The sequence below is a fragment of the Coturnix japonica genome, chromosome 8 (genome assembly GCF_054131305.1).
Source record: "Coturnix japonica strain WE chromosome 8, WE-NBRP24, whole genome shotgun sequence".
Classification (NCBI taxonomy): Eukaryota; Metazoa; Chordata; class Aves; order Galliformes; family Phasianidae; genus Coturnix; species Coturnix japonica.
In genome coordinates, this window is record NC_140670.1 from 3,878,611 (window position 1) to 3,899,033 (window position 20,423).

Sequence of the window (20,423 nt, forward strand, 5' to 3'; positions counted from 1 at the left end):
GGATGTTACAAGAGACTCAGATGCAGAAGTCATGAAACAATTTTCCATTTACACTCTAAGAGAGCAGACCCTTAGAGCTTGCAGAGAACTTACTTATTAAATGATTTACACACATCTGGGATATCTGTATTCGAATGTTCCAGCAAAGCTCTTTTTATAAAGAGCCAGTGAATTATGTCTGTCCTGGGAATAAGCCTCATGCCAGCAGATAAATCAGAAAATAGGACCTAGCTGAATAAAACCTGCAGAGCTTAGCTTTCAGTAGTTCCATTTGTGTCAGTTTCCAAAATTCAAACACTACCAAACAAAAAAGGAGGTTATTTACTTGCAGGATAATTAATTCAAATTTACAAATTAAACACTTAAGTGACCCCAGAATGGAGCCTTGCAAACCTTACTAGTGACTGACCATCAGCTTGATGGACCCCCATTTACTATATATTTTTACCCTTGAGTTTGACCCAGCAGCCAGTTGCTCACTCATCACAGTGTGCACTTGTCTAGATGGACACTCTGACAGCCAGTATGAAAACCTTTGCCAAAGTCCAAAAGCAATACAGAATCATGAAGACTTCCTTGAGTTCAACATGACTTCACCTTCACAAACCTGTGGCCAAGGTCTTCCGAGTTTTGTTCCAAGAATTGTTTCATCTTCCTCCTACCTGAAGCGATGATGAAAAAGATGTAATAGAGACACAGGATCAGGGTTTCAATTTCCATAGCCTCCAAGCTCAAGGCACGTGAAACACATCCCGCTGCCACACCACCTCTACCAAATGGGTGCAGCAGTGCAGCATTTGACTTTGTGCCTACAAGTGGGACTGTGGATTTTCATATCCCAGATGATTAGACTCACTGACCAATAGTTGCATCGCACAATGACAGAAGAGGCAAGCTGTGTTTTACACAATATACAATCAATATAAACGAAACAAATCTTATCACCGTTGTAGATAAAAAGCACAGAACCTTCCACAAGGTCCAAACTGGAAGGGCCTCCCACTACGTTCAAGTGCAGAAAACAGACAGAAAGGCAAAAACACTGAGTGCTTGCAAGCTACATGGCTGAAGCTTGAAAAGAAGCATCTGAAGCTGAGACAGAAGAACAGCCTGAGGTTTCTACCATCCAAATGTATTTATCCTCCCTTCAAGAACAGTCTGAAACTTGTTATTTTTTAAGCTGACAGAAAGATAAAACCTTTTGCAACAGAATGATTAACCTCTGATATCACCAAATTACATTAGCAGCTACTTCAACTGATTGATGCTTGAAAAGGTTACACAATCTAAAATAGCATTTTGCTGTTCACACAGAACATATTTTTCATTTCAGCATATTAATCAAGTCTATATAACAAGTCCAATAACATGTTAAGGAATTTACATTAAGAAAAATAACAAAAAAAAAACAAAAAAAAGCGACAAAAACCCACAACAGGATGTTTTTCTATAGCCTGGAACTAAAGTTGTGAATTTTTCAGCCTGCAATATTTAGCTTGGGAGAATTATGCATGTTATCCATATGGAAGAAGTGACTTGAAGGAAGAGTCAGCTATCCTACGCACTGTACAAAGGCAGAAGTATATTAAACAAGAAACACGACATAATACCTATTGACTTATGGGAAAGGAAATCAGTTGAGAAAAGACAAATGAGGAAAGATATCAGTTCAAAGGCATATACACACACATACTCAACTCTTCGAGCTACAGTAAGGTCAAGCACCAAGAAAAGTCAACAGATGGAAGACGACTCGCTTTTACTTCCTAAAACAGTCTTGTTTTTTTTCCCCACACTAAGTGCATTTGACAAAGAAATAAAACCAACCAAGGAAGAATACTAAGAAGCCCTGCAGAAATGAGGAATTCCTGAGACAGCTGCTGTGGAGAGCAAGTCTAGATTTGGTAGAAGTGAAAATGAACCACAGCTTGGACTGGTGTCCACATGGAGATCTTCAGCGAAGCTAGGAAAGCTACTGTGAGATACACCAAGTGGTCAAAAAACCTTCAACCATTCTACCAAATGCTGAACGACTCTCTTCCTGCTTACATCTTCTGTTACCCAAATCAGAGAGACCTAAGGAGGCGAGAGATTCTGCAAAGTTACTGTATGCAAGTTCCATCTCCATCTTCTCAGGGCTGCTGACAATGTCCTCCGGAGCAGTTTTATTTGCAACATACCCAGTAGTTGCTCCTCCACTTGGTGACTCTTCAGCAATCATTACTCAGTAGGTAATGCAACAGGTATTTTTCAGAACAGATGTGCATTATAAAATTTCTCTGTCTCTGTACTTCTTCCCTCTGCCTGCCAGTGATTGTGAAGCTAAAAGCAGCCCATTATTTTGGCCATTCAGATTGTAGGCTTTACTCCTGGTCACCCCATTAAAACCTTACAATTTCCCACCTCAAGTAACTGCAATAAACTGAGGACAAGGGAAAGGTGACCGCAGAGCACCCATCTGGATACACAACAGGCTAAGGTGATCCATGGTTTTGGTTTAATTCTTCCTAGACAGCACAATGACTTGGGTCTAGCACTAACTCCTACCTCAGGCTGAAAGGATGCAGCAAGGTGATGGAAGATGCTTCCTCATAAAAATAAGGCAGCAGTGCTGGGATCACAGCTACTTCAGATCATACATACGCCTGTCCTGTGGGACATTAAGAATCACACTGCTTCTTCTATGCCTTCCGTCTTCTCTACCAACCTGACCAGAGCCCCATAAAGCCACTAAAGATGCTCATTACTTCACGACTCGTATATGACCTGGAAACATCTGAGCCACGGCATTTACACTTCACACAATATCATAACAAGAATGAAAAGTAAAAGGTAAAGCAAAAGGTCAAAGGATAACTCAATATTCAAATACATAATTACTTGCCTTTCTAGTTATGCTAAGCTATATCAACATGTTTCCTATTTTTGCCCCCCTTTTAAGAGAATGCACAAGAGATGAACATACAAGCAGTGAGCCTGGAAAGAGAAATGGAAATCCAGAAGAAGGCATAGAAAAGAGGAAAGAGTGGAGAGTTTGGGTCATACAGCAGCACTGAGGGCTGTGGTGAGAAAAGCAAGCCAAAGGATGGAGCGGGGACAGAGATAAACAGAATATAGGCCGTAGAAATGATCTTGCCCTGTCACAAATGGTGCTGAGGACTGGGGGAGCCAGGTTGGGCTGGGCCCAATACTTACAACTCGCAAGCTTATTTCACGTAAAATTATACATCATTTGCTCAAGGCTGCAAATTGAAAAATTGTGATAACGAAGAAGCATTTCAGACAAAAACAAGTGTCCCACCGTTCCTCACACAGTCATGGGAAAGACTTGAAAACAATGAATTCTGAAAGCTTTAAAAAAAGGAAACATGAAAGAAGTTGTTCAGAAATCTTTTTTCAATAACTTTTTTTTTTTTTTCCCCTTCTTTTTTTAAATGCTTGGGGTTGCAGCAGCAGGATTGCTGCTTGGTTCAGAGGGGGTCCTCTTGCTCCTCCTTTAATGTTTTTCAGGGGGAAGGTCGCCACAGGGCACCATGCTGAGGCTGCTGATGTTGATCTTCTATTCCCTTTCTTCGAGTGCATCTGACAGAAGGCCTCTTAGTACTGAGGAACTTAAATTATGTAGGTAAAGCATGCTGGTATCCAAGGACTGACTCAAGTTTGTAGATTTTTAACACAGCAATATATTATTTCTCCAACAGAATTCATGAATTCCAACAGAAGTATGTCTATCGTTTGGCTGTACACATTACTTCTGAACAAAGCATTACTGCACAGTACTGCCATGGAGTCACAGAACCCTTCAGGCTGGAAGGAACCTTAAAGCCCATCCAATTCCAAGCCCTGCCATAAGCAGGGATACCTCCCATTACATCAGGTTACCTTGGGCCCCAGCAAATCTGAACTCTACCCAGAGCAAAATCCAGAGTACTACTCCCAGGTATTACAGTACCAACCTAAGGTAAATGGGAAAAAGAAACACGTGCATATCCTACCTCCTGCTACAGCGGCCATACCAGTTTCGAGCGTTTCATTTCTCTCCCATAACCATCTCAGCACACTGCTGTGCATGCCCACCGCATCACTGACGGCTGAGCACCTCCATCAACACTTCAAAGCTTTCTGCTACACATGCTCTGTTCTCCCCTTCAGTCAGTGCTGCCACTGAAAAGCGCCCCTACATTACATTGAAGGCTTTTTTTTTCTACATTTAGCATTACAACATGGAACTACAGGAATGTCTTTGTTGGATGAGACCATGGTCTGATAAGTCCTCTACTGGATGCATGACAACACTCTGCACTGCACCTGGCAAAGCAAAACAAGGAGACTGCAAGAAGAAAGAAGATTTTTTTTTCACTACAAATCAATCTTTCTTTTCTTGAAGTCATCTTCAAAAACGTCTCCCTCTGGAGTCATTTCTATTCTTAATATTTGTAATCTTAGGAGATTGTTCCAACAGCCCCAGATGGGCTTGGATTTCAAGAGGTAAAACAAGGAAGTCCATCAAACCCTGATTTTTGAGAGGCCTTCTACAGATAAACTCAGTGTTCTGTTTCTTTTATTTGTTCTGAACTTGTAACCTGGTATCTCTGATAGCTTCCAGTGTCTCCAGCATATGCTAGTCAATAAACGCACACATCTCTAAACTCTTTGTAGTGAGGACAAAGGATCCCAGCCCGCACAGCTGTTCCTTGAAGATGGCCGTCCTTCATCTCTCATCATTCTTGCTGCCCTTTCTCTGGGTCTCTTCCAGCTTTCTTTTGTCCTCGTTGAAAAGATCTGACTGTACCCACACTCGGTGATCAAGGGATACATTTATCTAGTGGCGCAATGACTCTCTGAAAGACAAAGGGACCTTTTCCTAATAATTTTAACGTTTTATTCTTAGTGGTAACAGCCACTTCAACAGCCACCTTCACATAAGAAGCTGTGAACAAACATTTTGCCCGATAGGCACCGCTTCTCATTTCCGTGCATCACCACTTTCTATCTTCCACTGCATCTCCTGTTCACTCAATAATCAAGTTCTCTGCACTCTCCCTTTTATTTTTGGTTTATTTTTCAAAATCTATCTTGACACCCCAGTCAGACACAACCCAGTCCCTCTGCTTCTAGAAAATGTGTAAAGATGCTGGATAATCAGGTCTCGGCACGCAGCTTTGCAGGAATTCACTAGTGACCTTCCTGTACCGTGAAAATCAGACACGTTGCTCTTTTCCATTGTGGTTGTTGTTTCTTATCTATTCATGCAATAATTCTTCCTCTCATTACACAACATAGGTTTTGCTAAGTGCAATTGCTATTTGACGAATCGAGGTGAATTGTAACTCCCTCACCCCCATGCACCTTGCCTCCAGATCTCCCTTGTCCAAAGGCTTAATGGCTTGACCGGTATAAAAGACGCATTTGAGACATTTACAAATCACACAAACTCTACTTCAAAAGCTTTTTAAAAGCCTATGACTGCATAGAGTGATTAAAGTGATTAGTGATTATATTTTGCTCAAGGGACTATTTCCAGAAAGCTAACTGCACATGTTCAAAGTGCACTGACATGCTAACTGGAGACCATCTAACATACACTCTGATTGATCTTCAGACCAGCTGTGGGACAGCCTGGTCCCCAAAGCCAGGGGCTGCTGGCAGCTCCAGGGGCCCCAGTCCCCTCTAGTCTGCCAAGAAGGCTGCTGAGACTCTGACAGCCACATGGACAAAATGTCTATTGCAGCACACTTTCCAAGCCTTTAAAATTTGGATACCACATGTGTGTTTTTCTTTTTAGTTTAGTGAATAGGACTAAAATCAGATTACAAGATTCTCCATTGCCTACACAAAAGCTTTCAATCCTGAGCAAATACTTGCAGACCATTGCTCTCATGTGAGACACCATGTACAGACAGAGAGACATCGACCTGTTAACCAGAAACGCTACCCTGTAAAGTATCCACACATACAGTGGAAAGGCAATCAATAGAAGAAATACACAGGTTACAACTTACAGAGAATACAAAAATATTCTTTTTACAAGCCTACACAGAAATAATAACAATGCACATATGACAGTCAGCAGTGAGACAGAAAGTCTTGGGGTTATTTTAGCACATGCTTTGCTACTCATCTCAATTCCCAGAAGACCTTGTCAATGGCAATTATTGAAGGCAATTTTAAAATTCGATGCACAACAATGAGGATACATATGAACACAAATACTTGGAGGATTTTACTACTTGGAACCTGAGTGAACAACACATCCTTTGATAACAGAAATGCATCAGCACCACTGTCCCCTTTGTGAATGAGCCCTTCGAAGGGCTCATTCAATTATCCTGACTGAAAGTGGCACAGGCATACAAGATGGCATACCTTGGCTGTTGTTACCCCTTCTTTGGAGACAGCAATCCTGGAGCCAGGGACTGAGGGAAGAGCCAGATGTATGAGCTCCTCATTCTCAAGCTCTGGAAAGATGATAAGGCTTCTTAGAAGAGACCTACAGAACTGAGTGTCTTTTAGGAAGACATCAGACAAATTCCATCAGGAAAATACCCCTAAGGCTGGAGAAAAGCACTGACAACTCCGAGTAATCTTGGTAATTTGAGAGACTCAGTAGAAACACTGGCCTGTGTTGCTTCCATTCGCACAAAGGGACCGTTCCTGTGTTTGGTCAAGTTTACCTATGTCACAACTGGAACGTTACTCTTTGTCTTACTGAACAGTCAGAGATAATGGAGAACAGCTACAGGGAAACCCTGGAGCAGAAGGCACCCAAAGGTAAGGAAACCTTCCCAGAATTCCAACTGTGCTCTGCCTCGTGTTGTGTCACAGAAACTACCCACAGGGAACGAATTTTGGAAGCTTCTTGCCACTTGCAAACTAGTTTTTGCAGTGAAAGAAAAAGTTAGCACTCCAGAGAATAAGCTTATGGCACCTTTACATGTTGCAAACTCCTGGCTTTATTTTGTTTGGTACTTTTTTTGGGGGAAAAAATGTGTGTATTAGTAAAGTTCATGTATATCCGAACTAGAACTGAGCTCCTGGGAACACAAAATCTCTGATTATGTACATAGTTTATTATGTTAGGAACCTGCAAACAAAATGATTTGCATTTAAAAGAGAAGTGATGTTCCCGAGGGCATCCAAGCCTTCCCATTTAAATATATTATCACAATACCAATCTCATTTCTGTTTCAAATCCCTCTTATTTTATAGACACCATTTTAATAAACATTTGTATATAGCGCATTTCTCCCCACCTGTCAAGCAGGTGCCAAGACAGGACAAAGCAGAAGCAAGGCTCAGCTGTGTGATCACAGGGCCAGGACACAGTACTATTTACTAACACCGCATGCTTCAGATTTAAACATACTGCATCTGTGCAACATGGTCAAGCTCCTCAGGAATGCGAACAAAACCTGTGGCTTCCTGGGCAAACTCAAATGCACACACACAAAAAAACCCCACAAAATCCCCCTTGGAGGATCTCCAAAGAGTGAGCCCATGGCTCCTGAGCTCCTTGAGTTTTGGGGCAGGGAGGACTGCAGTTAGAGTCTCTTGAGGCTTTTTTGCTCCTCCTACCCAATTGCCACAACCTATGTGCCCCCAAAGCTCAGCTTAAGAAGAATCAGCTAGCTTGGGGGAAGAAAGAAAAGCTTCAGAATGTTAGAAGATAGCCAGAAAGCAAAAATCCTTCATTCCCCCTTGTGTTTCTCTTCTGAGGATCAGCTCCTTCACACTTGCATCCCACGTATCCCAAATGTCCATTCATCGCATCTCCTTGGGAGAACTGAACATTCAGGGCAATCTGTTTTAGAGGTCTCAGGCACATTTCACAGTTTGTCAGATCACAAATACATATTAAACACTGCTTTGGCAAATTTTGTTTACTCTCCAATTCCTTCAGCCATTACCCAAGCAAATTAACACTAAGGTTTATTGGTTTTCTGTTTAGAAAAGTCTAATTTACACTTAAAACACTCAAGAACTCATAAATAATGAAACAGATCAAGCATTCTGCTGGGAACACCACGATCAGGCCACGGCCACTGAAGGTGTGAATTATATGACTTGAATGTTTTCAGCTTAATTTGGAGCCATCCTAGGGCCTGTTTGCCCACCGTTCAGAGAGGAGCAGCAGGAGCCTGGATCATCATACTCTGAAGCTGGATTATTAACATTATAAAAAGCCCACCTAAACACTGCTTATAGCTATTTGCATAATTCATTATTCAGTATTTCTTAGGCATCTACTGTGAGCTGTAATAACCACATGCATCTGTTTTCTCCTTACTAAGAAGGGGAAAAAAACCCACAACTTCTGATGCTTGCTCATCCTCTCTTACAGCAGAGATGCATCTGGACAAAAACACAAACAACACTGCCAAGGAATGTGGGTTTTCTTCATGCAGCCCATACAATAAGGAAGGCACAGCAATTAATGTCATATTCTTCAAACATGACTGTTTAGCCTGGACTTGGCTTCAGTCTCCCAGCTGCAAATTGAGTGTGTGTGAGGAGGCACAAAAAATCACCACCCAGACAGGGAACAAAAGGAACAATCATAACTACACTCATACCTATGCCAGGATTTGGACACTGCTCTTGTTCATTATTCAGCCCAACTATATTCTATTGCTATGATACATCCCCAGCTTCATGTGACATTTTAGAAGTGGCAATGAAGGAGGGATCGGCGCAACTAGCAGGTAACAGTAAAGTCCAAAAGCAAAACAACAACAAAAGGAGCCTGTGTCTTTGAAATCTGTTTTCTGCTATCTGTACAAGTATGCTTTCAGAAGAAAGGCCACTTTTTTAGTGTTTAAGTTTTCTATGTAGTACTGCCTAGCATTGCCTTTGCAGGGATAGGAAACCATTATTTCCCTGAGAATTTATAGATAGATAAGAAAACCATTTCATAGAAGTCTACAAAAACATTTATAACCTATAACCGCGCATAAACTTTGATGAGCAGAGTTCATGTCAAGTAATGAAAATTCCAAAAATGGTCTAAAAAAAACCCCACACCACACAACACTATGCCACTGGTACCAACTTACAGTTCTTTGAGGACATATCAATCTACCAAGACTAAGATCTTTTCTAATTCTACTCATTCTGTGATTCATTATCCTTGCTAGAAGCATATTTTCTCCTCTGAGGACAGTGAACTAAACTATACACTGTTTTGCTTGCTGTCCCTACAGTCTTCAGTGCAGACTCCCTTAATACCTCAAACTGCAACTCCTTAATGCCATTCAAGTGTTCCATTCTATAAACAATATCGGGCAGCAGTAATGCAGTCATCAGGAAAAAAGCCAAAGTGTTAGTTAAAGCTCCACTCTTCCCAGCGGCAGGTAACTACTTCAGATTTCCCCAAAACCCAAGCAGAAGGTAACCAGCCAACAAGTCTAATACAAGGTTTTTAACCTTTTCATCACTTACCTTGCAAATAATGATTGAATTTTCAGACAGACTTACTCTTTTCTACCTAAGGGAAATCACACAATAAACAGCTGTCTGGAACAGGTCTTTGCATAAATACAATACCACTGAGCAGACTGAAAAACAATTGGAGGAGGCTGTTAAAAGAATTTAAAGTGCTTGATTTGGTACATAAGCTGAAGATCTCAAAGCAGAAGATACGAGTCAGAACAAAGTAATAGACTTGAGATTAGCTAAGTTTTTGTTTTTTTTGCACCAGTACCCTGCTCACAGCCAACCCCAACACGGTGGCACATCACCCACTTCCCCAGATCACCTGCTCAAGGTTGCAGCTGGAAACCTCCATGGTGAAATCTGAGATAAACAAAATGATCCTGAGTACAGAACCTCTCGAGGGACTACAGACAGAAGGAGGACATGCAGGGAAACAAAAAGGATGTTTGAACTGGTCACTGCACAAAACTCTTCTAAGGGAAAAGAGGAGAATTCCCACAACTCACCGTTTCTCTGGTGCTGAGATGTGTCTGTGAAACTCAGCAGCAAATACTCATCCTTTGCTACTGCTGGCCCACATTCAGGACACATCAGTCCTGTGATTGCTGTCTTATACTAGAGATCTGTATGTTCCACTTGGATGATAGGCAATTACGCAGTGCAAACTTTGCTTCAATGGTCTGCAGAAAAGAAGTCTCGGGGGAGACTTCATACAGCTCTCTACAACTCCCTGAAAGGAAGCTGAGGTGATATGGGGGTCGGCCTCTTCTCCTGCATAAGGATAGGACTAGAAGGAATGGCCACAGGTTGCACCAGATGAGATTCATAATTCATGCTAAGAAATAACCTCTTCTCCAAGAGAGTGATCAGGCACTGGAAGGGGCTGCCCAGGGAGGTGGGGGAGTCAGCAGTCAGCATCCCTGGAGTTGTTCCAGAAACATTTAGATGCTGTACTGAGGGATGTGGGTTAGTGGAAACCACTGGCGGTAGGTGTACAGTTGGAATGGATGACCTTGGAGCTCTTTTCCAACCTTGGTGATTCTATGACTCAAGATGCAACTTCTGGTAATACACGTTATGAAAGACACAACTAATAAAATCTTATCTTCTTTTCTTTTTCTTTTTCTTTTTTTTTTTTTTTGGTGTGCTGACAAGCCAGCTGAAGCAATGAATTTTGACAAGCAATGCTCAAGGTCATGGTGTTATTCAATTTTTGGTGGCAGCTTATGCGTATGATGGTGGTTAAGAATAGATTTGGTAATGTTGACTTCCTTTATAATGCATAAACGCACAATACAATTCAGACTTCCCCATCAAAACTTTCAATACTTCATTTTTGTTTTCATTTCTGCATGGCAGTAGGTCACCATAGGCAGTAAGCACTCAGGGCATGGGAGCAAGGGGATTTGAGCTGCTGCTCAGCAGTATTTCACAATAGAGGGAAAGTTATTCAAGTTTGAATTGCAGAACTGCTTTACTCCACATTTCTTCCAATAATACTTGCAGTAGAAGATACCTTAAAGCAGCTTTGACGGTGTTCAAATTATTTCTGTATTATTTTCACTTATTCAAGGGCAAACTTACAAGGAAAAAACATCACCTGACTACATGCAACTACCAAAAGTATAAAAATGCATTTTACACTTCTTAAAATAAATAAATAAATAAAGCAACAGGGAACAAAGTCTGCTCTAAGTGAGGCTCACTGCCTTACTCACTGCAAAGCAATTTGCAGCAAGCTACGAAAGCCTGCTTCTTAAAACAAATTCATCTGATAGCTTGCCTTCTTGCATACATACCCTAATCATGTGCAGGGCCAGCCTGACTTGGCAAGACACTGCCCTGATTTTATTTGATTGTTTTAATTGGCACCTCAGGGGAGGAGGACAGCTATTTGCACGCTAAAATCCCAAACACCCATCTGCTCAGATTCACTCGTTCTGCCCAATCCAGGATTACAGCATTACTATATATGCATGGTACCTGCCACACTTAGCCACACAGATATCAGCAAGCTTTCATGGCAAAACCCTTAAGTGCGAGCAAGTAACTTTTCTGATCTTGCTCTTTTGATGCACCTTTGAAATAATCTTATTATAACATCTAACTTCCCTTACCCAAAGAAATAACTGCAGCTCTTTCATCACTTTGGTTAGCTCAGGTAACACAAGGCTCTGCAGAGCTAATGGGCCACATCTTCCAGAGTCAGTCAGCCCTTTGCCAGCTATATGCTATGTCTCCCCAGGGGCTCATGGTCATGAGAAATCCTTAATTAAAAATATCACTGCCCTGTTAGCCACCATCTTGTGGATATGTGTAAAGAATTTCTACTTACACAGATACTGAAATGTTAAGTTTTTAAAATACTAACCAAATATAAAGCTCAGAAAGGCAGTCAACTTAGTAGGAAATAAAAGATTAGCAGTTTCAGATTATCTACTTCTATACAAGTGTTTTATACACCTGCTCGTCTTATTTCCAGGTGATTCTGTATCATTTATATCATATCTTCAGAAGGAACAGATGAGGAAGGGGGAGTGATGCTGTGGCCCTTTTTATTAAAGACATTTTTGATGTTGAAGAGCTTGGGGTTGGCAATGCTAAAGTCAAGTGCCTGTGGGTAAGGATCAGGGGAAAGGCCTGTAGGCGTGACACCTTGGTGGGGGTCTGTTATAGATCACCTAATCAGGATAAATTGATGGATGAGGCATTCTATGAGCAGCTTGCCAAAGTCACACGATCGCCAGCACTCGTTCTCTTGGGAGACTTCAACTTCCCTGATACGTGTTGGGAATATAACACAGTGCAGAGGAAGCAATCCAAGAGGTCTCTAGAGTGTGTGGAAGATAGCTTCCTTACCCAGCTGGTACGAGAGCTACCAGGGGTGGTGCCCTGTGTCTCGCTCCAATTTGTAGGAGGGAGGCAAGGTTCTTTGATATGTGTATACCCGGCGTGAGATTAAGAAGCAACGGTTCAAATGTTGGTCCAACCAGTTTATTAGAGTCCTAGCTATTTTTAGGGAGATGGGGAAGGGAAGGTAGGCGATAGAAAAAGTAGGAAATGTAAGCAAGGAGTCTTTGCAGAGAGCGAAAGAGATAGTCACCACCGTGGGTCCAGCGAGGTACACAGTAGGTCCGACGATCTCAGGAACTCGTCTGATCACCGCGGGGGATGGGAGACAGCCAGGGAGCTCCGCAGCAAGCCGGTCCCGGGGTTCTTCCGACGAGGTTTTCCCCTCAGGGAATTCTCCGTCAAAGGTGTCTTTGGGAGTTTGTCTCCAAAGTCCCCAGTTTAGCGAGGGCCTTTTATCCCCCATTTCGGTGGGGGTTTTTCTTCTTCTTAACAAACACTTCTTTGTAAAATGATTTAAAACTAACTTCTCTGACATTCCTGTCCCACAGATAAGCCAGCAAGGGTTGGAGGTCTCTGTTGCCAGACACAAGATTTACCACCTTCTGCAGGGGTCTGCTCCTCCCAGCAGCACCCCTGGAAAAGACTGCTTGTCTTGTTCCTGCTTATCTTTGCAGTCCTAAGCAGGGATGGCACGATAACACCCACCATTCACCCTCCTGGATAGTTAGCAGTTGCCTGTCAGAGTCTTATCATCAGAAAGGCCTCACGAAAGCAAACTTTGAGACAATAAAAGAAAAACAGTTCTGTCTTTCACACCCTGCTAGACTTGCTCTTCACTAATGGTAAAGGACTGGCAGGAGATGTGAAGGTTGAGGAATGTCTTGGGCAGAGCAGCCATGAAATTGCAGAATTCTCTGTTCTTGGAGATGTCCAGGGTGACCAGCAAAACTGCTCTCTCGAACTTCCAGAGGGCAGACTTTGACCTGCTCAGGACTCTTGTAGCACGGGTCCCTTGGGAGTCGCTCCTTAAGGGTAAAGGGGTCTGTTGTATTAGGTATGCACGAACACTTGGGATGTAATGTGATAGGCCCTCCCCTGCTCGGTTATGCACATGTAGAAGGGGTATAGACAAAATAGATAGTGGCTTATTTAAACCGCTAACACGCATAATAAAACACCATTTAGCTATTCACCATGTTGGTGTGAATGCGTAGTTAAATGGGCCCCGACTGGACCAGGTCAGATTCGCGGAGGCTTAACACTAGAATCCTGACGTGAAATGAACTACCAGTAACAGGGGTCCAGGAAGCCTGGATGCTTCTCAGGATGGAAATCTTAAAGGCACAAGAACAGGCTGTCCATGAAAGCCACAAGGCAAACCATAGGGGAAGAAGACTGGGGTGGACGAACTGGGAACTGCGGCTGGGACTCTGGAAGAAAAAGACAGTCTATGTCCTCTGGAAGCAGGGATCGGCTGCTTGGGGAGATTACAAGGAAGTTGCTAAGGTATGGAGGAAGGAAGTTAGGAAGGCAAAAGCCCAACCTGAACTCAGATTGGCCACTGCAGAGAAAGAAAAACTTTTTCTCTCAGAACACAGTCAGGCACTGGAATGGCTGCCCAGGGAGGTGGTGGAGTCGCCAGCCCTGGCAGTGTTCAAGAGGCGTCTGGATGAGGAGCTACAAGAAATGGCTTAGTGGCTTGTGGTAACAATGGTGATAGGACAGTTTGACTAGATGATCCTGTATGTCATTTCCAACCTTGTGATTCTATGATATACGGCTGGACTCTGATTTTAGAGGTTTTCTCCAACCTTAATGATTCTATGAGTGAGCATGTTGGTCATGGGTTAATGGTTGGACTAGATCTTAGAGGTCTTTTCCAACCTTTACAATTTTGTGAGTGAGGATAGTGGTTATGGGGTCAACGGTTTGACTGCATGGTCTTAGAATCAATAAGGTTGGAGAAGACAACTGTGATTATACAATTCTATATCTGCCAAATTCAGAATAATAATATTAACAAATCTTTAAGGTAAAGACTTCTCATTATGCCCTGACATGTGCTGGAGAAATATGCACACTTAAATGCCAAGATCTCTCCTTTAGGGTGGAGAACACATAGATGCACCAAAGGCTCTACTGTAACAACAACATGGGAAAACAGTACATTTAATTTGACTTTGCAGAAAGTCTACATAAAAAGAGACAACAGGTATAGATGTAACACTTTTTGAAGAAAAAAAAAAACAAACAAAGGGAAAATAAAGCATCCATATAAGCTACCACACTTGCAACACACTGACAATAATTGGCAGCTGCAAAGGATGCAATTGTTTTTCTGCATCCAATTTAATTATGGTAGCACAGAGTCAGATGTTTGCTGAAGAACCCTGCCCATCATCTCAGGGATAAAAGTTGGTTTTGGCAGCCTTTAAAATCTATTAGCACTTCATACAGAGGAAAACATGACTTTCAGTGGAATCTCCTTCACGTTCTCATTCCTATCACATCCTCACAATATTCATTCTGAACCATGAAACAAAAGCCTTTACGTTTTAGGATTTAAAAAAAAAAAAAAATTAATTAAAAAGAAAAGGAACAAGGCAAAACACAGAGCATCCTTTGAAAAAGGTCTCAGAAGACTAACAATATTTCTGTTGCTTTCTCAAACACAGCATGCTTTTATCTACACCAAACAATTCCAGCAACAACACGCGGTAGGAGCAAATTATTTCAGCAGCTGAATGTTTCTTTCAGTGGTATTTCTTGGTTTGTGCCTTTACTGAACACTTGCTGCAATCCCCTTTTTGTATGCTTGTTTTTGACAGGAATACCGAACAACAGCAGCATGTGAGCAGAGTTCAAAGCTAATTGAAAACAGAAAGAGAACTTAACAATATTAAATCAAAACCCCTGTCAAGTTTAACAACAGATCACTTCCATCTCCTTTATGTTATGTACAAGTTCTTTGTTTGCATACAAAAAGAGAAACAAAAATAGATGTCAACTTGCTTTGTAAACGGCTGGTATACAATAAAGGTTGAAAATAAGGATCTCACATTTTCATGGAGTGACAGCACTGCTAATCTGCCAAGCAAATCACTGCAGGGCAGACCCAAAGCAGAGGAAAGAAAGGCAATAAGCCCTCACCCATTCTCCAGTCTTCTGCATAAGCTCTGCATCTTATTCCTGGTTCATATACTAGTATGAACCAGTACCACAGCCGAGACCAATGTTGAGTACTGATCCATGGCCATTAGGGTCTCTGGGATGCTTTTGACCATGGTCAGACAGCCCTTACCTAAACAACAGCTATAATTGCATTAGTATGTATAAACCGAACACAAGAGGAAGACAGAAGCAAGGGGACTCTGCTGTCCCACACAACTCCTGTGAGCAGACCTTGTACAGCCCAAATAAATGCTGCAATCTACCAATTAAGGTAGAAATTACTACAAAATCAGATCTTGTGAGAGGGAAGCTGCCCTGCCTGAGCAACTGCAAACAGCACCACAGAACCCATCTGCCATATACATATGTTCTTTAAACAAAACTGCATTCCAGCATGAAGTCTACTGGTCAGATCCTTTACTAACCACTGCTATTTTATGCCCAATGCCACCAAGAATGCCTTTTCTGGCATTTGGAGTTCCTAGCTCAGTATTTTTTAAAGGAAAAATACTTGGTCTCTTAAAGAATTCCTCTGTTCATCTACATGTCAGAATCTATGAAGTACCCAACTTGCCAAAACCAAGCACATATCCAAGAACACAATTCTACTGTATTCTCATATGAGATAATAGAAGTTATGAAATTCAGCAAATAGTTTTAAAGAGGATATTAGCTACATAACCACAAACTCACCAGGGATACTTTGATTGCTGCTTTGGTTGATTTTTCACAAGAAGTAAGCATGAAGCATTCAAAGGCTGTTTAATACAAATGAAAACCATCTAAAAACAGGAGATATGGTGCACAGCCTCAAAATGAAACCATTCTACCTGCCCTCTCAGAGTATTAAATCAAAACCTTGTTGCCCTGAGACACATTACTAAGAGAATCAGAGATGCCATTTTAATTCTGTATGTGACACTAGCCAGTCTCTACATGCAGAACAGACCACAGCTCTCATGCCTTCAAGAAAAACTAGGGAATTGGGAAAGAATTCAGTAAAGAATGTAAAACACAACCTTGTACTGCATAAGTAATAACAAACAAGAAAACACTGAAAGTCTTAAAGCAGCTGGACTGTGCAAAAGATGAACAAGAACTTATTTGATCCCTCTGAAGGAGCACTGCCAGTAAGGATAAGTACCAGCCAGGCAAGGTAGAACTCTACTGGGGGAAAGGATAATGACAACCATGTCCAAATACTAACAACATAATTAGGGAACTGAAAAGGACAGTGAAACTAAACATTGAAATTCAGCAATAAGGTTAATTAAACAAGCCTAATGTAGTAAATGTAGTGTACTTAAATGCAAATGTGATGTAATAACAGTCACCATCCCTTAAAACACTTCATTTTTTCAGACGACATGCTCATTACTGTACTATAATATTACCTCTGCGATACAAAGGTGAATGACTATAATTGTGACCCTGAAAGCCATGATCTCAGGAGGGAAACATACACAGCCTATTACCTAACCTCGCAGCCATGTTGACAAAGATCCCTTTCATTGGGTCACTTAAACCAGCTGTGATCATCACAGAAGTTGAGAAAAGTCACAGTGTACCAGGAGACTTCTGTATTAACATGCACAAGAACTTTTTACAGTATTGGTGATGGAGCACTATAACAGGCTGCCCAAAGAGGTAACAGAGTCTCCTTCTATGGAGATATTCAAGACCTGTATGGACCCCTCCACCTGTGTGACCAACTGTAGGGTACTGCTTTAGCAGGCGGTTGGACTCGATCTTGAGGTCCCTTCCAACTCCCCTGACCACAACAGGCAGCCATGAACCCAGGGCAGCTCCAAACCTTGCAGATCCCTACCTGACTTCGAGACAACTGAAACCATCAGGCGGAGAAATGCATACAGCAATCTTCTCTCAGATGCCTTTCCTTATTAGAGCCTTCTATCTCAGATTCTTATAAATTATGGCATTTGAATTCAAACCAAATCAAGCAAAACACCAAGAAACGGTGCGTAAACCTTGGGCTGAGAGAGACCTGAGGAAGGGGTTGGCAAGGATCTGGGCTCATCTCTTGCTGAATGAGACACTATGCTCATGGCACTCGTGGCATTCACTGCAGAAACATTATCATAAATCTGTGACCTGTTCTCTCCATAAACTATACTGCTGTACAGCATATTAAACTCTCTATAGACTGTACTACTTCCCCTCTTGCCTCCCCAGTACATAAAGCAACAAACAACTACAAATGAGAATAACTTGTAAAATGAAGCACTCAGTATTTTCACAAAGAGGACAAGTCTATATTAAGGCATAAATTATATTCTCACACAATGTCCCCTAACTTCCTTAATTTTCTATATCTTGAGGCATTGTTATCGTGCCAACTAAGCACTGCTGGCTGCCTTTGAGCACTGACTGATCAGAGCTGGCATTCACTTTGACATATTAGTACAAAAGATGGTTATATATTTCCCCCCCTCAGTTTGCACAAGACCATCCTTGAAAAGGTCAGAGCACCCAAAGGAACATCATTCTCATCTGGGCAGCACAGAACAGCTGAATGCAAAGGCAAATAATGCTAGAAGTAATTCTGCATGGACACTCCAGCTTTTTCCTCCCCATCCTGCCCTTCTATGATAAAAATGAAGGCCATTTCCAGTATATTCTCGCAGTGAAACAGGTTTAGAAGCTAACAAGTATTTTCCTCAGGTCAATAGAAATGTAGGAGATCTAATTGTGTTGTGGACCTAGGACCCAACACCTCAGGGAACAAGCAAGATTGCACTCGGTACAAAGGGTCAAATCTGCACCAACCTTTCCAGCAAAGCTTTTGAAACACATTATATTTTGAAATCTATATTTAACCCCAAAGCTATTTCTACTCTAGAGTTCAAAACAGAAAGCTAGGCAACACCCCAATAGTGCTTCTCCTCAAACCAGGTCTCTGCTTTGCTGCCTGCTGCTCCACAGCTTGCATGCAACACACAAATTTTCTGAGACTGAGAGCAATTGCACCTCTTCTTCCTCACTGATGAAGGCACAGGGTTTACCTGGTTGTATCACTCCTCTCTTTGCAGCTGTATATCCTAATGCCAGTCCTTACCATTTCCTTCCTTCCTTACATTCTCTAGCCTAGACACAATGGTCTTCTCTTGCCTCTATTGTCTTCTTCCACATCCCCTGGTTATATACAAAATCTGAGGGATCTAAGGCAGGTTAAGAACCAAGGAAAGTCAAGCAAAAGGGGTCTCACAGGGAGCAGAGCTGACCAGGCAAGAGATTTGTTTCTGGCAAGCACACATCCCCTGCTTTCCTGGCCACCTCAAGGGCTCACAGCTCAGCTGTCAGCCTTAATGCACCTCCCCTTCTCACATCAGCAGCTATTTCTGACTCGTCACAGCATTCACAACCCTTGGCTGTTCACCTCTGTATTTTTATTCCATGATAATTTAATGCTACAAACTGTTATAACAGAAGTTCAAATGAAACCAAACCATAATAATCAAAACTGAACATCTAAATGCCCCAAACCATTTGGTCGCGTGCCTATAACAACTGCTTAATGACAGCATTGCCAGCTCAGCTCATAGCTGAACTGAATAGTTTTGCTACAAATAAAAACGTGTCTCAGGTTAAGCATTCACAAGCCCCATTGCTTCTGCCAGATGCCTGTACTACTCCAAACTGGGCTAGCAAATAAACTTTATCCTACACATAATATATACCAACATCTCAGCTCATCTTTGTAGTAACAGAAAGCAGCTGTGCATCCAGCTTGTATAATGCTATAAAGACATCATCTAGAACAACACAATCAACCTCATTCTCAGGAAAGAGCAACAGGCCGTGACATAAAAAGGAAAAAAAACCAGTTCTCAGAACAGAATACACTACATACAATAGCAAAAATATCTTGACAACTTAGTAGAGCTCAGTATATGCCATGTAAAGCTAATTACCTACGCACAGCAGAGGAATTGGGCAGAAAATTGATCCAATAGTCAGATGTCTGTCAGGAAAACTCTGCAAAGCAGAAAGCCTTGCTCAAACTGGAACTAACCTGTAAAATGTATCAGGAAAAAGATGAGAGTAATCTACATTTGTATAAACGAGTCTACACGGCCTGGTTTGACTTAATGGAATGCAGACAGTACCGATGTAGTTTACCGATGACCACAGCCTTGCTAAATAGGTCTGTTAGAGTGAACTGAAGGAAGGAGAACACCTCAACGCACACTAACATAGATAAAGAATCACAGAAAAAAGTGTTTTGTTCATGGACAGATAATTGGTAACAAAAAAAAGCACAAATAAAAACTGAAGAAGACCCAGACAAATGACTGCAGATCATTTCTTAGGAAGGCTGCAAAGAAATGTACAGTAGAAAAGCAAAGAAGATGGAGTGGCCAACACAGCTCCTGGAGAAATCTTGGGGCTGGATGGTCTCTCTATAGTGGCAATTAATTTTTCCTTATATTAGGAATACTTGAATAGTAAATCTCATTAAGACTTTTTTCATCTATCTACCCAGATACAATGGTACCAGCTGCCACTGTCCAGAACAAAGCAAAATGCTATTTCTAGTTTGCATGGAAAAAAATCAAGGATTTTTAACAGAGGTACACAACAACTTGATTCAAATTTCAACACTGATGACACACAAATCAACCAAAAGCCATTACATTGAGTCATTCCTCAAGCCAAGAAATGGCTCGATTCAGACTCTGAGTTACTGTTGCCTGGCAACTGCTTAAGGGTCATTTGCTGAACGAAGATGAATATCCAGAAGAGAAAATATCTTTATATTTCTGGAAGATCCAGAACTTCATAATGTGGCATCAGATGATGGTGTGACTGACACTTGGGCTGTGTCTGCTGCAGTGATGCTACAAAATGAGATCCAAGTGAGATTTGTCAACTTTTAAATACATATACGTGGTTGCATATATACATAGCTATATATTTAGAAGTTGATAAATCCCACTTGGATGTCA

General features: G+C 41.7%; 1 protein-coding gene across 25 annotated transcripts in view; it reads right to left on the reverse strand.

Annotated features, from left to right (window-relative positions):
* Positions 1-20,423, reverse strand: part of PCDH15 (protocadherin related 15) — a 528,749-nt gene that overhangs the window by 193,238 nt on the left and 315,088 nt on the right. The window contains exon 7 of one of the 25 annotated variants that reach the window (XM_085554981.1): positions 6,367-6,458. The exons of the other annotated variants lie outside the window; for them this stretch is intronic. The gene's annotated coding sequence lies outside the window, so the exon portion shown is untranslated. The remainder of the gene's footprint in view (positions 1-6,366; positions 6,459-20,423) is intronic. 25 annotated transcript variants of the gene reach the window in all.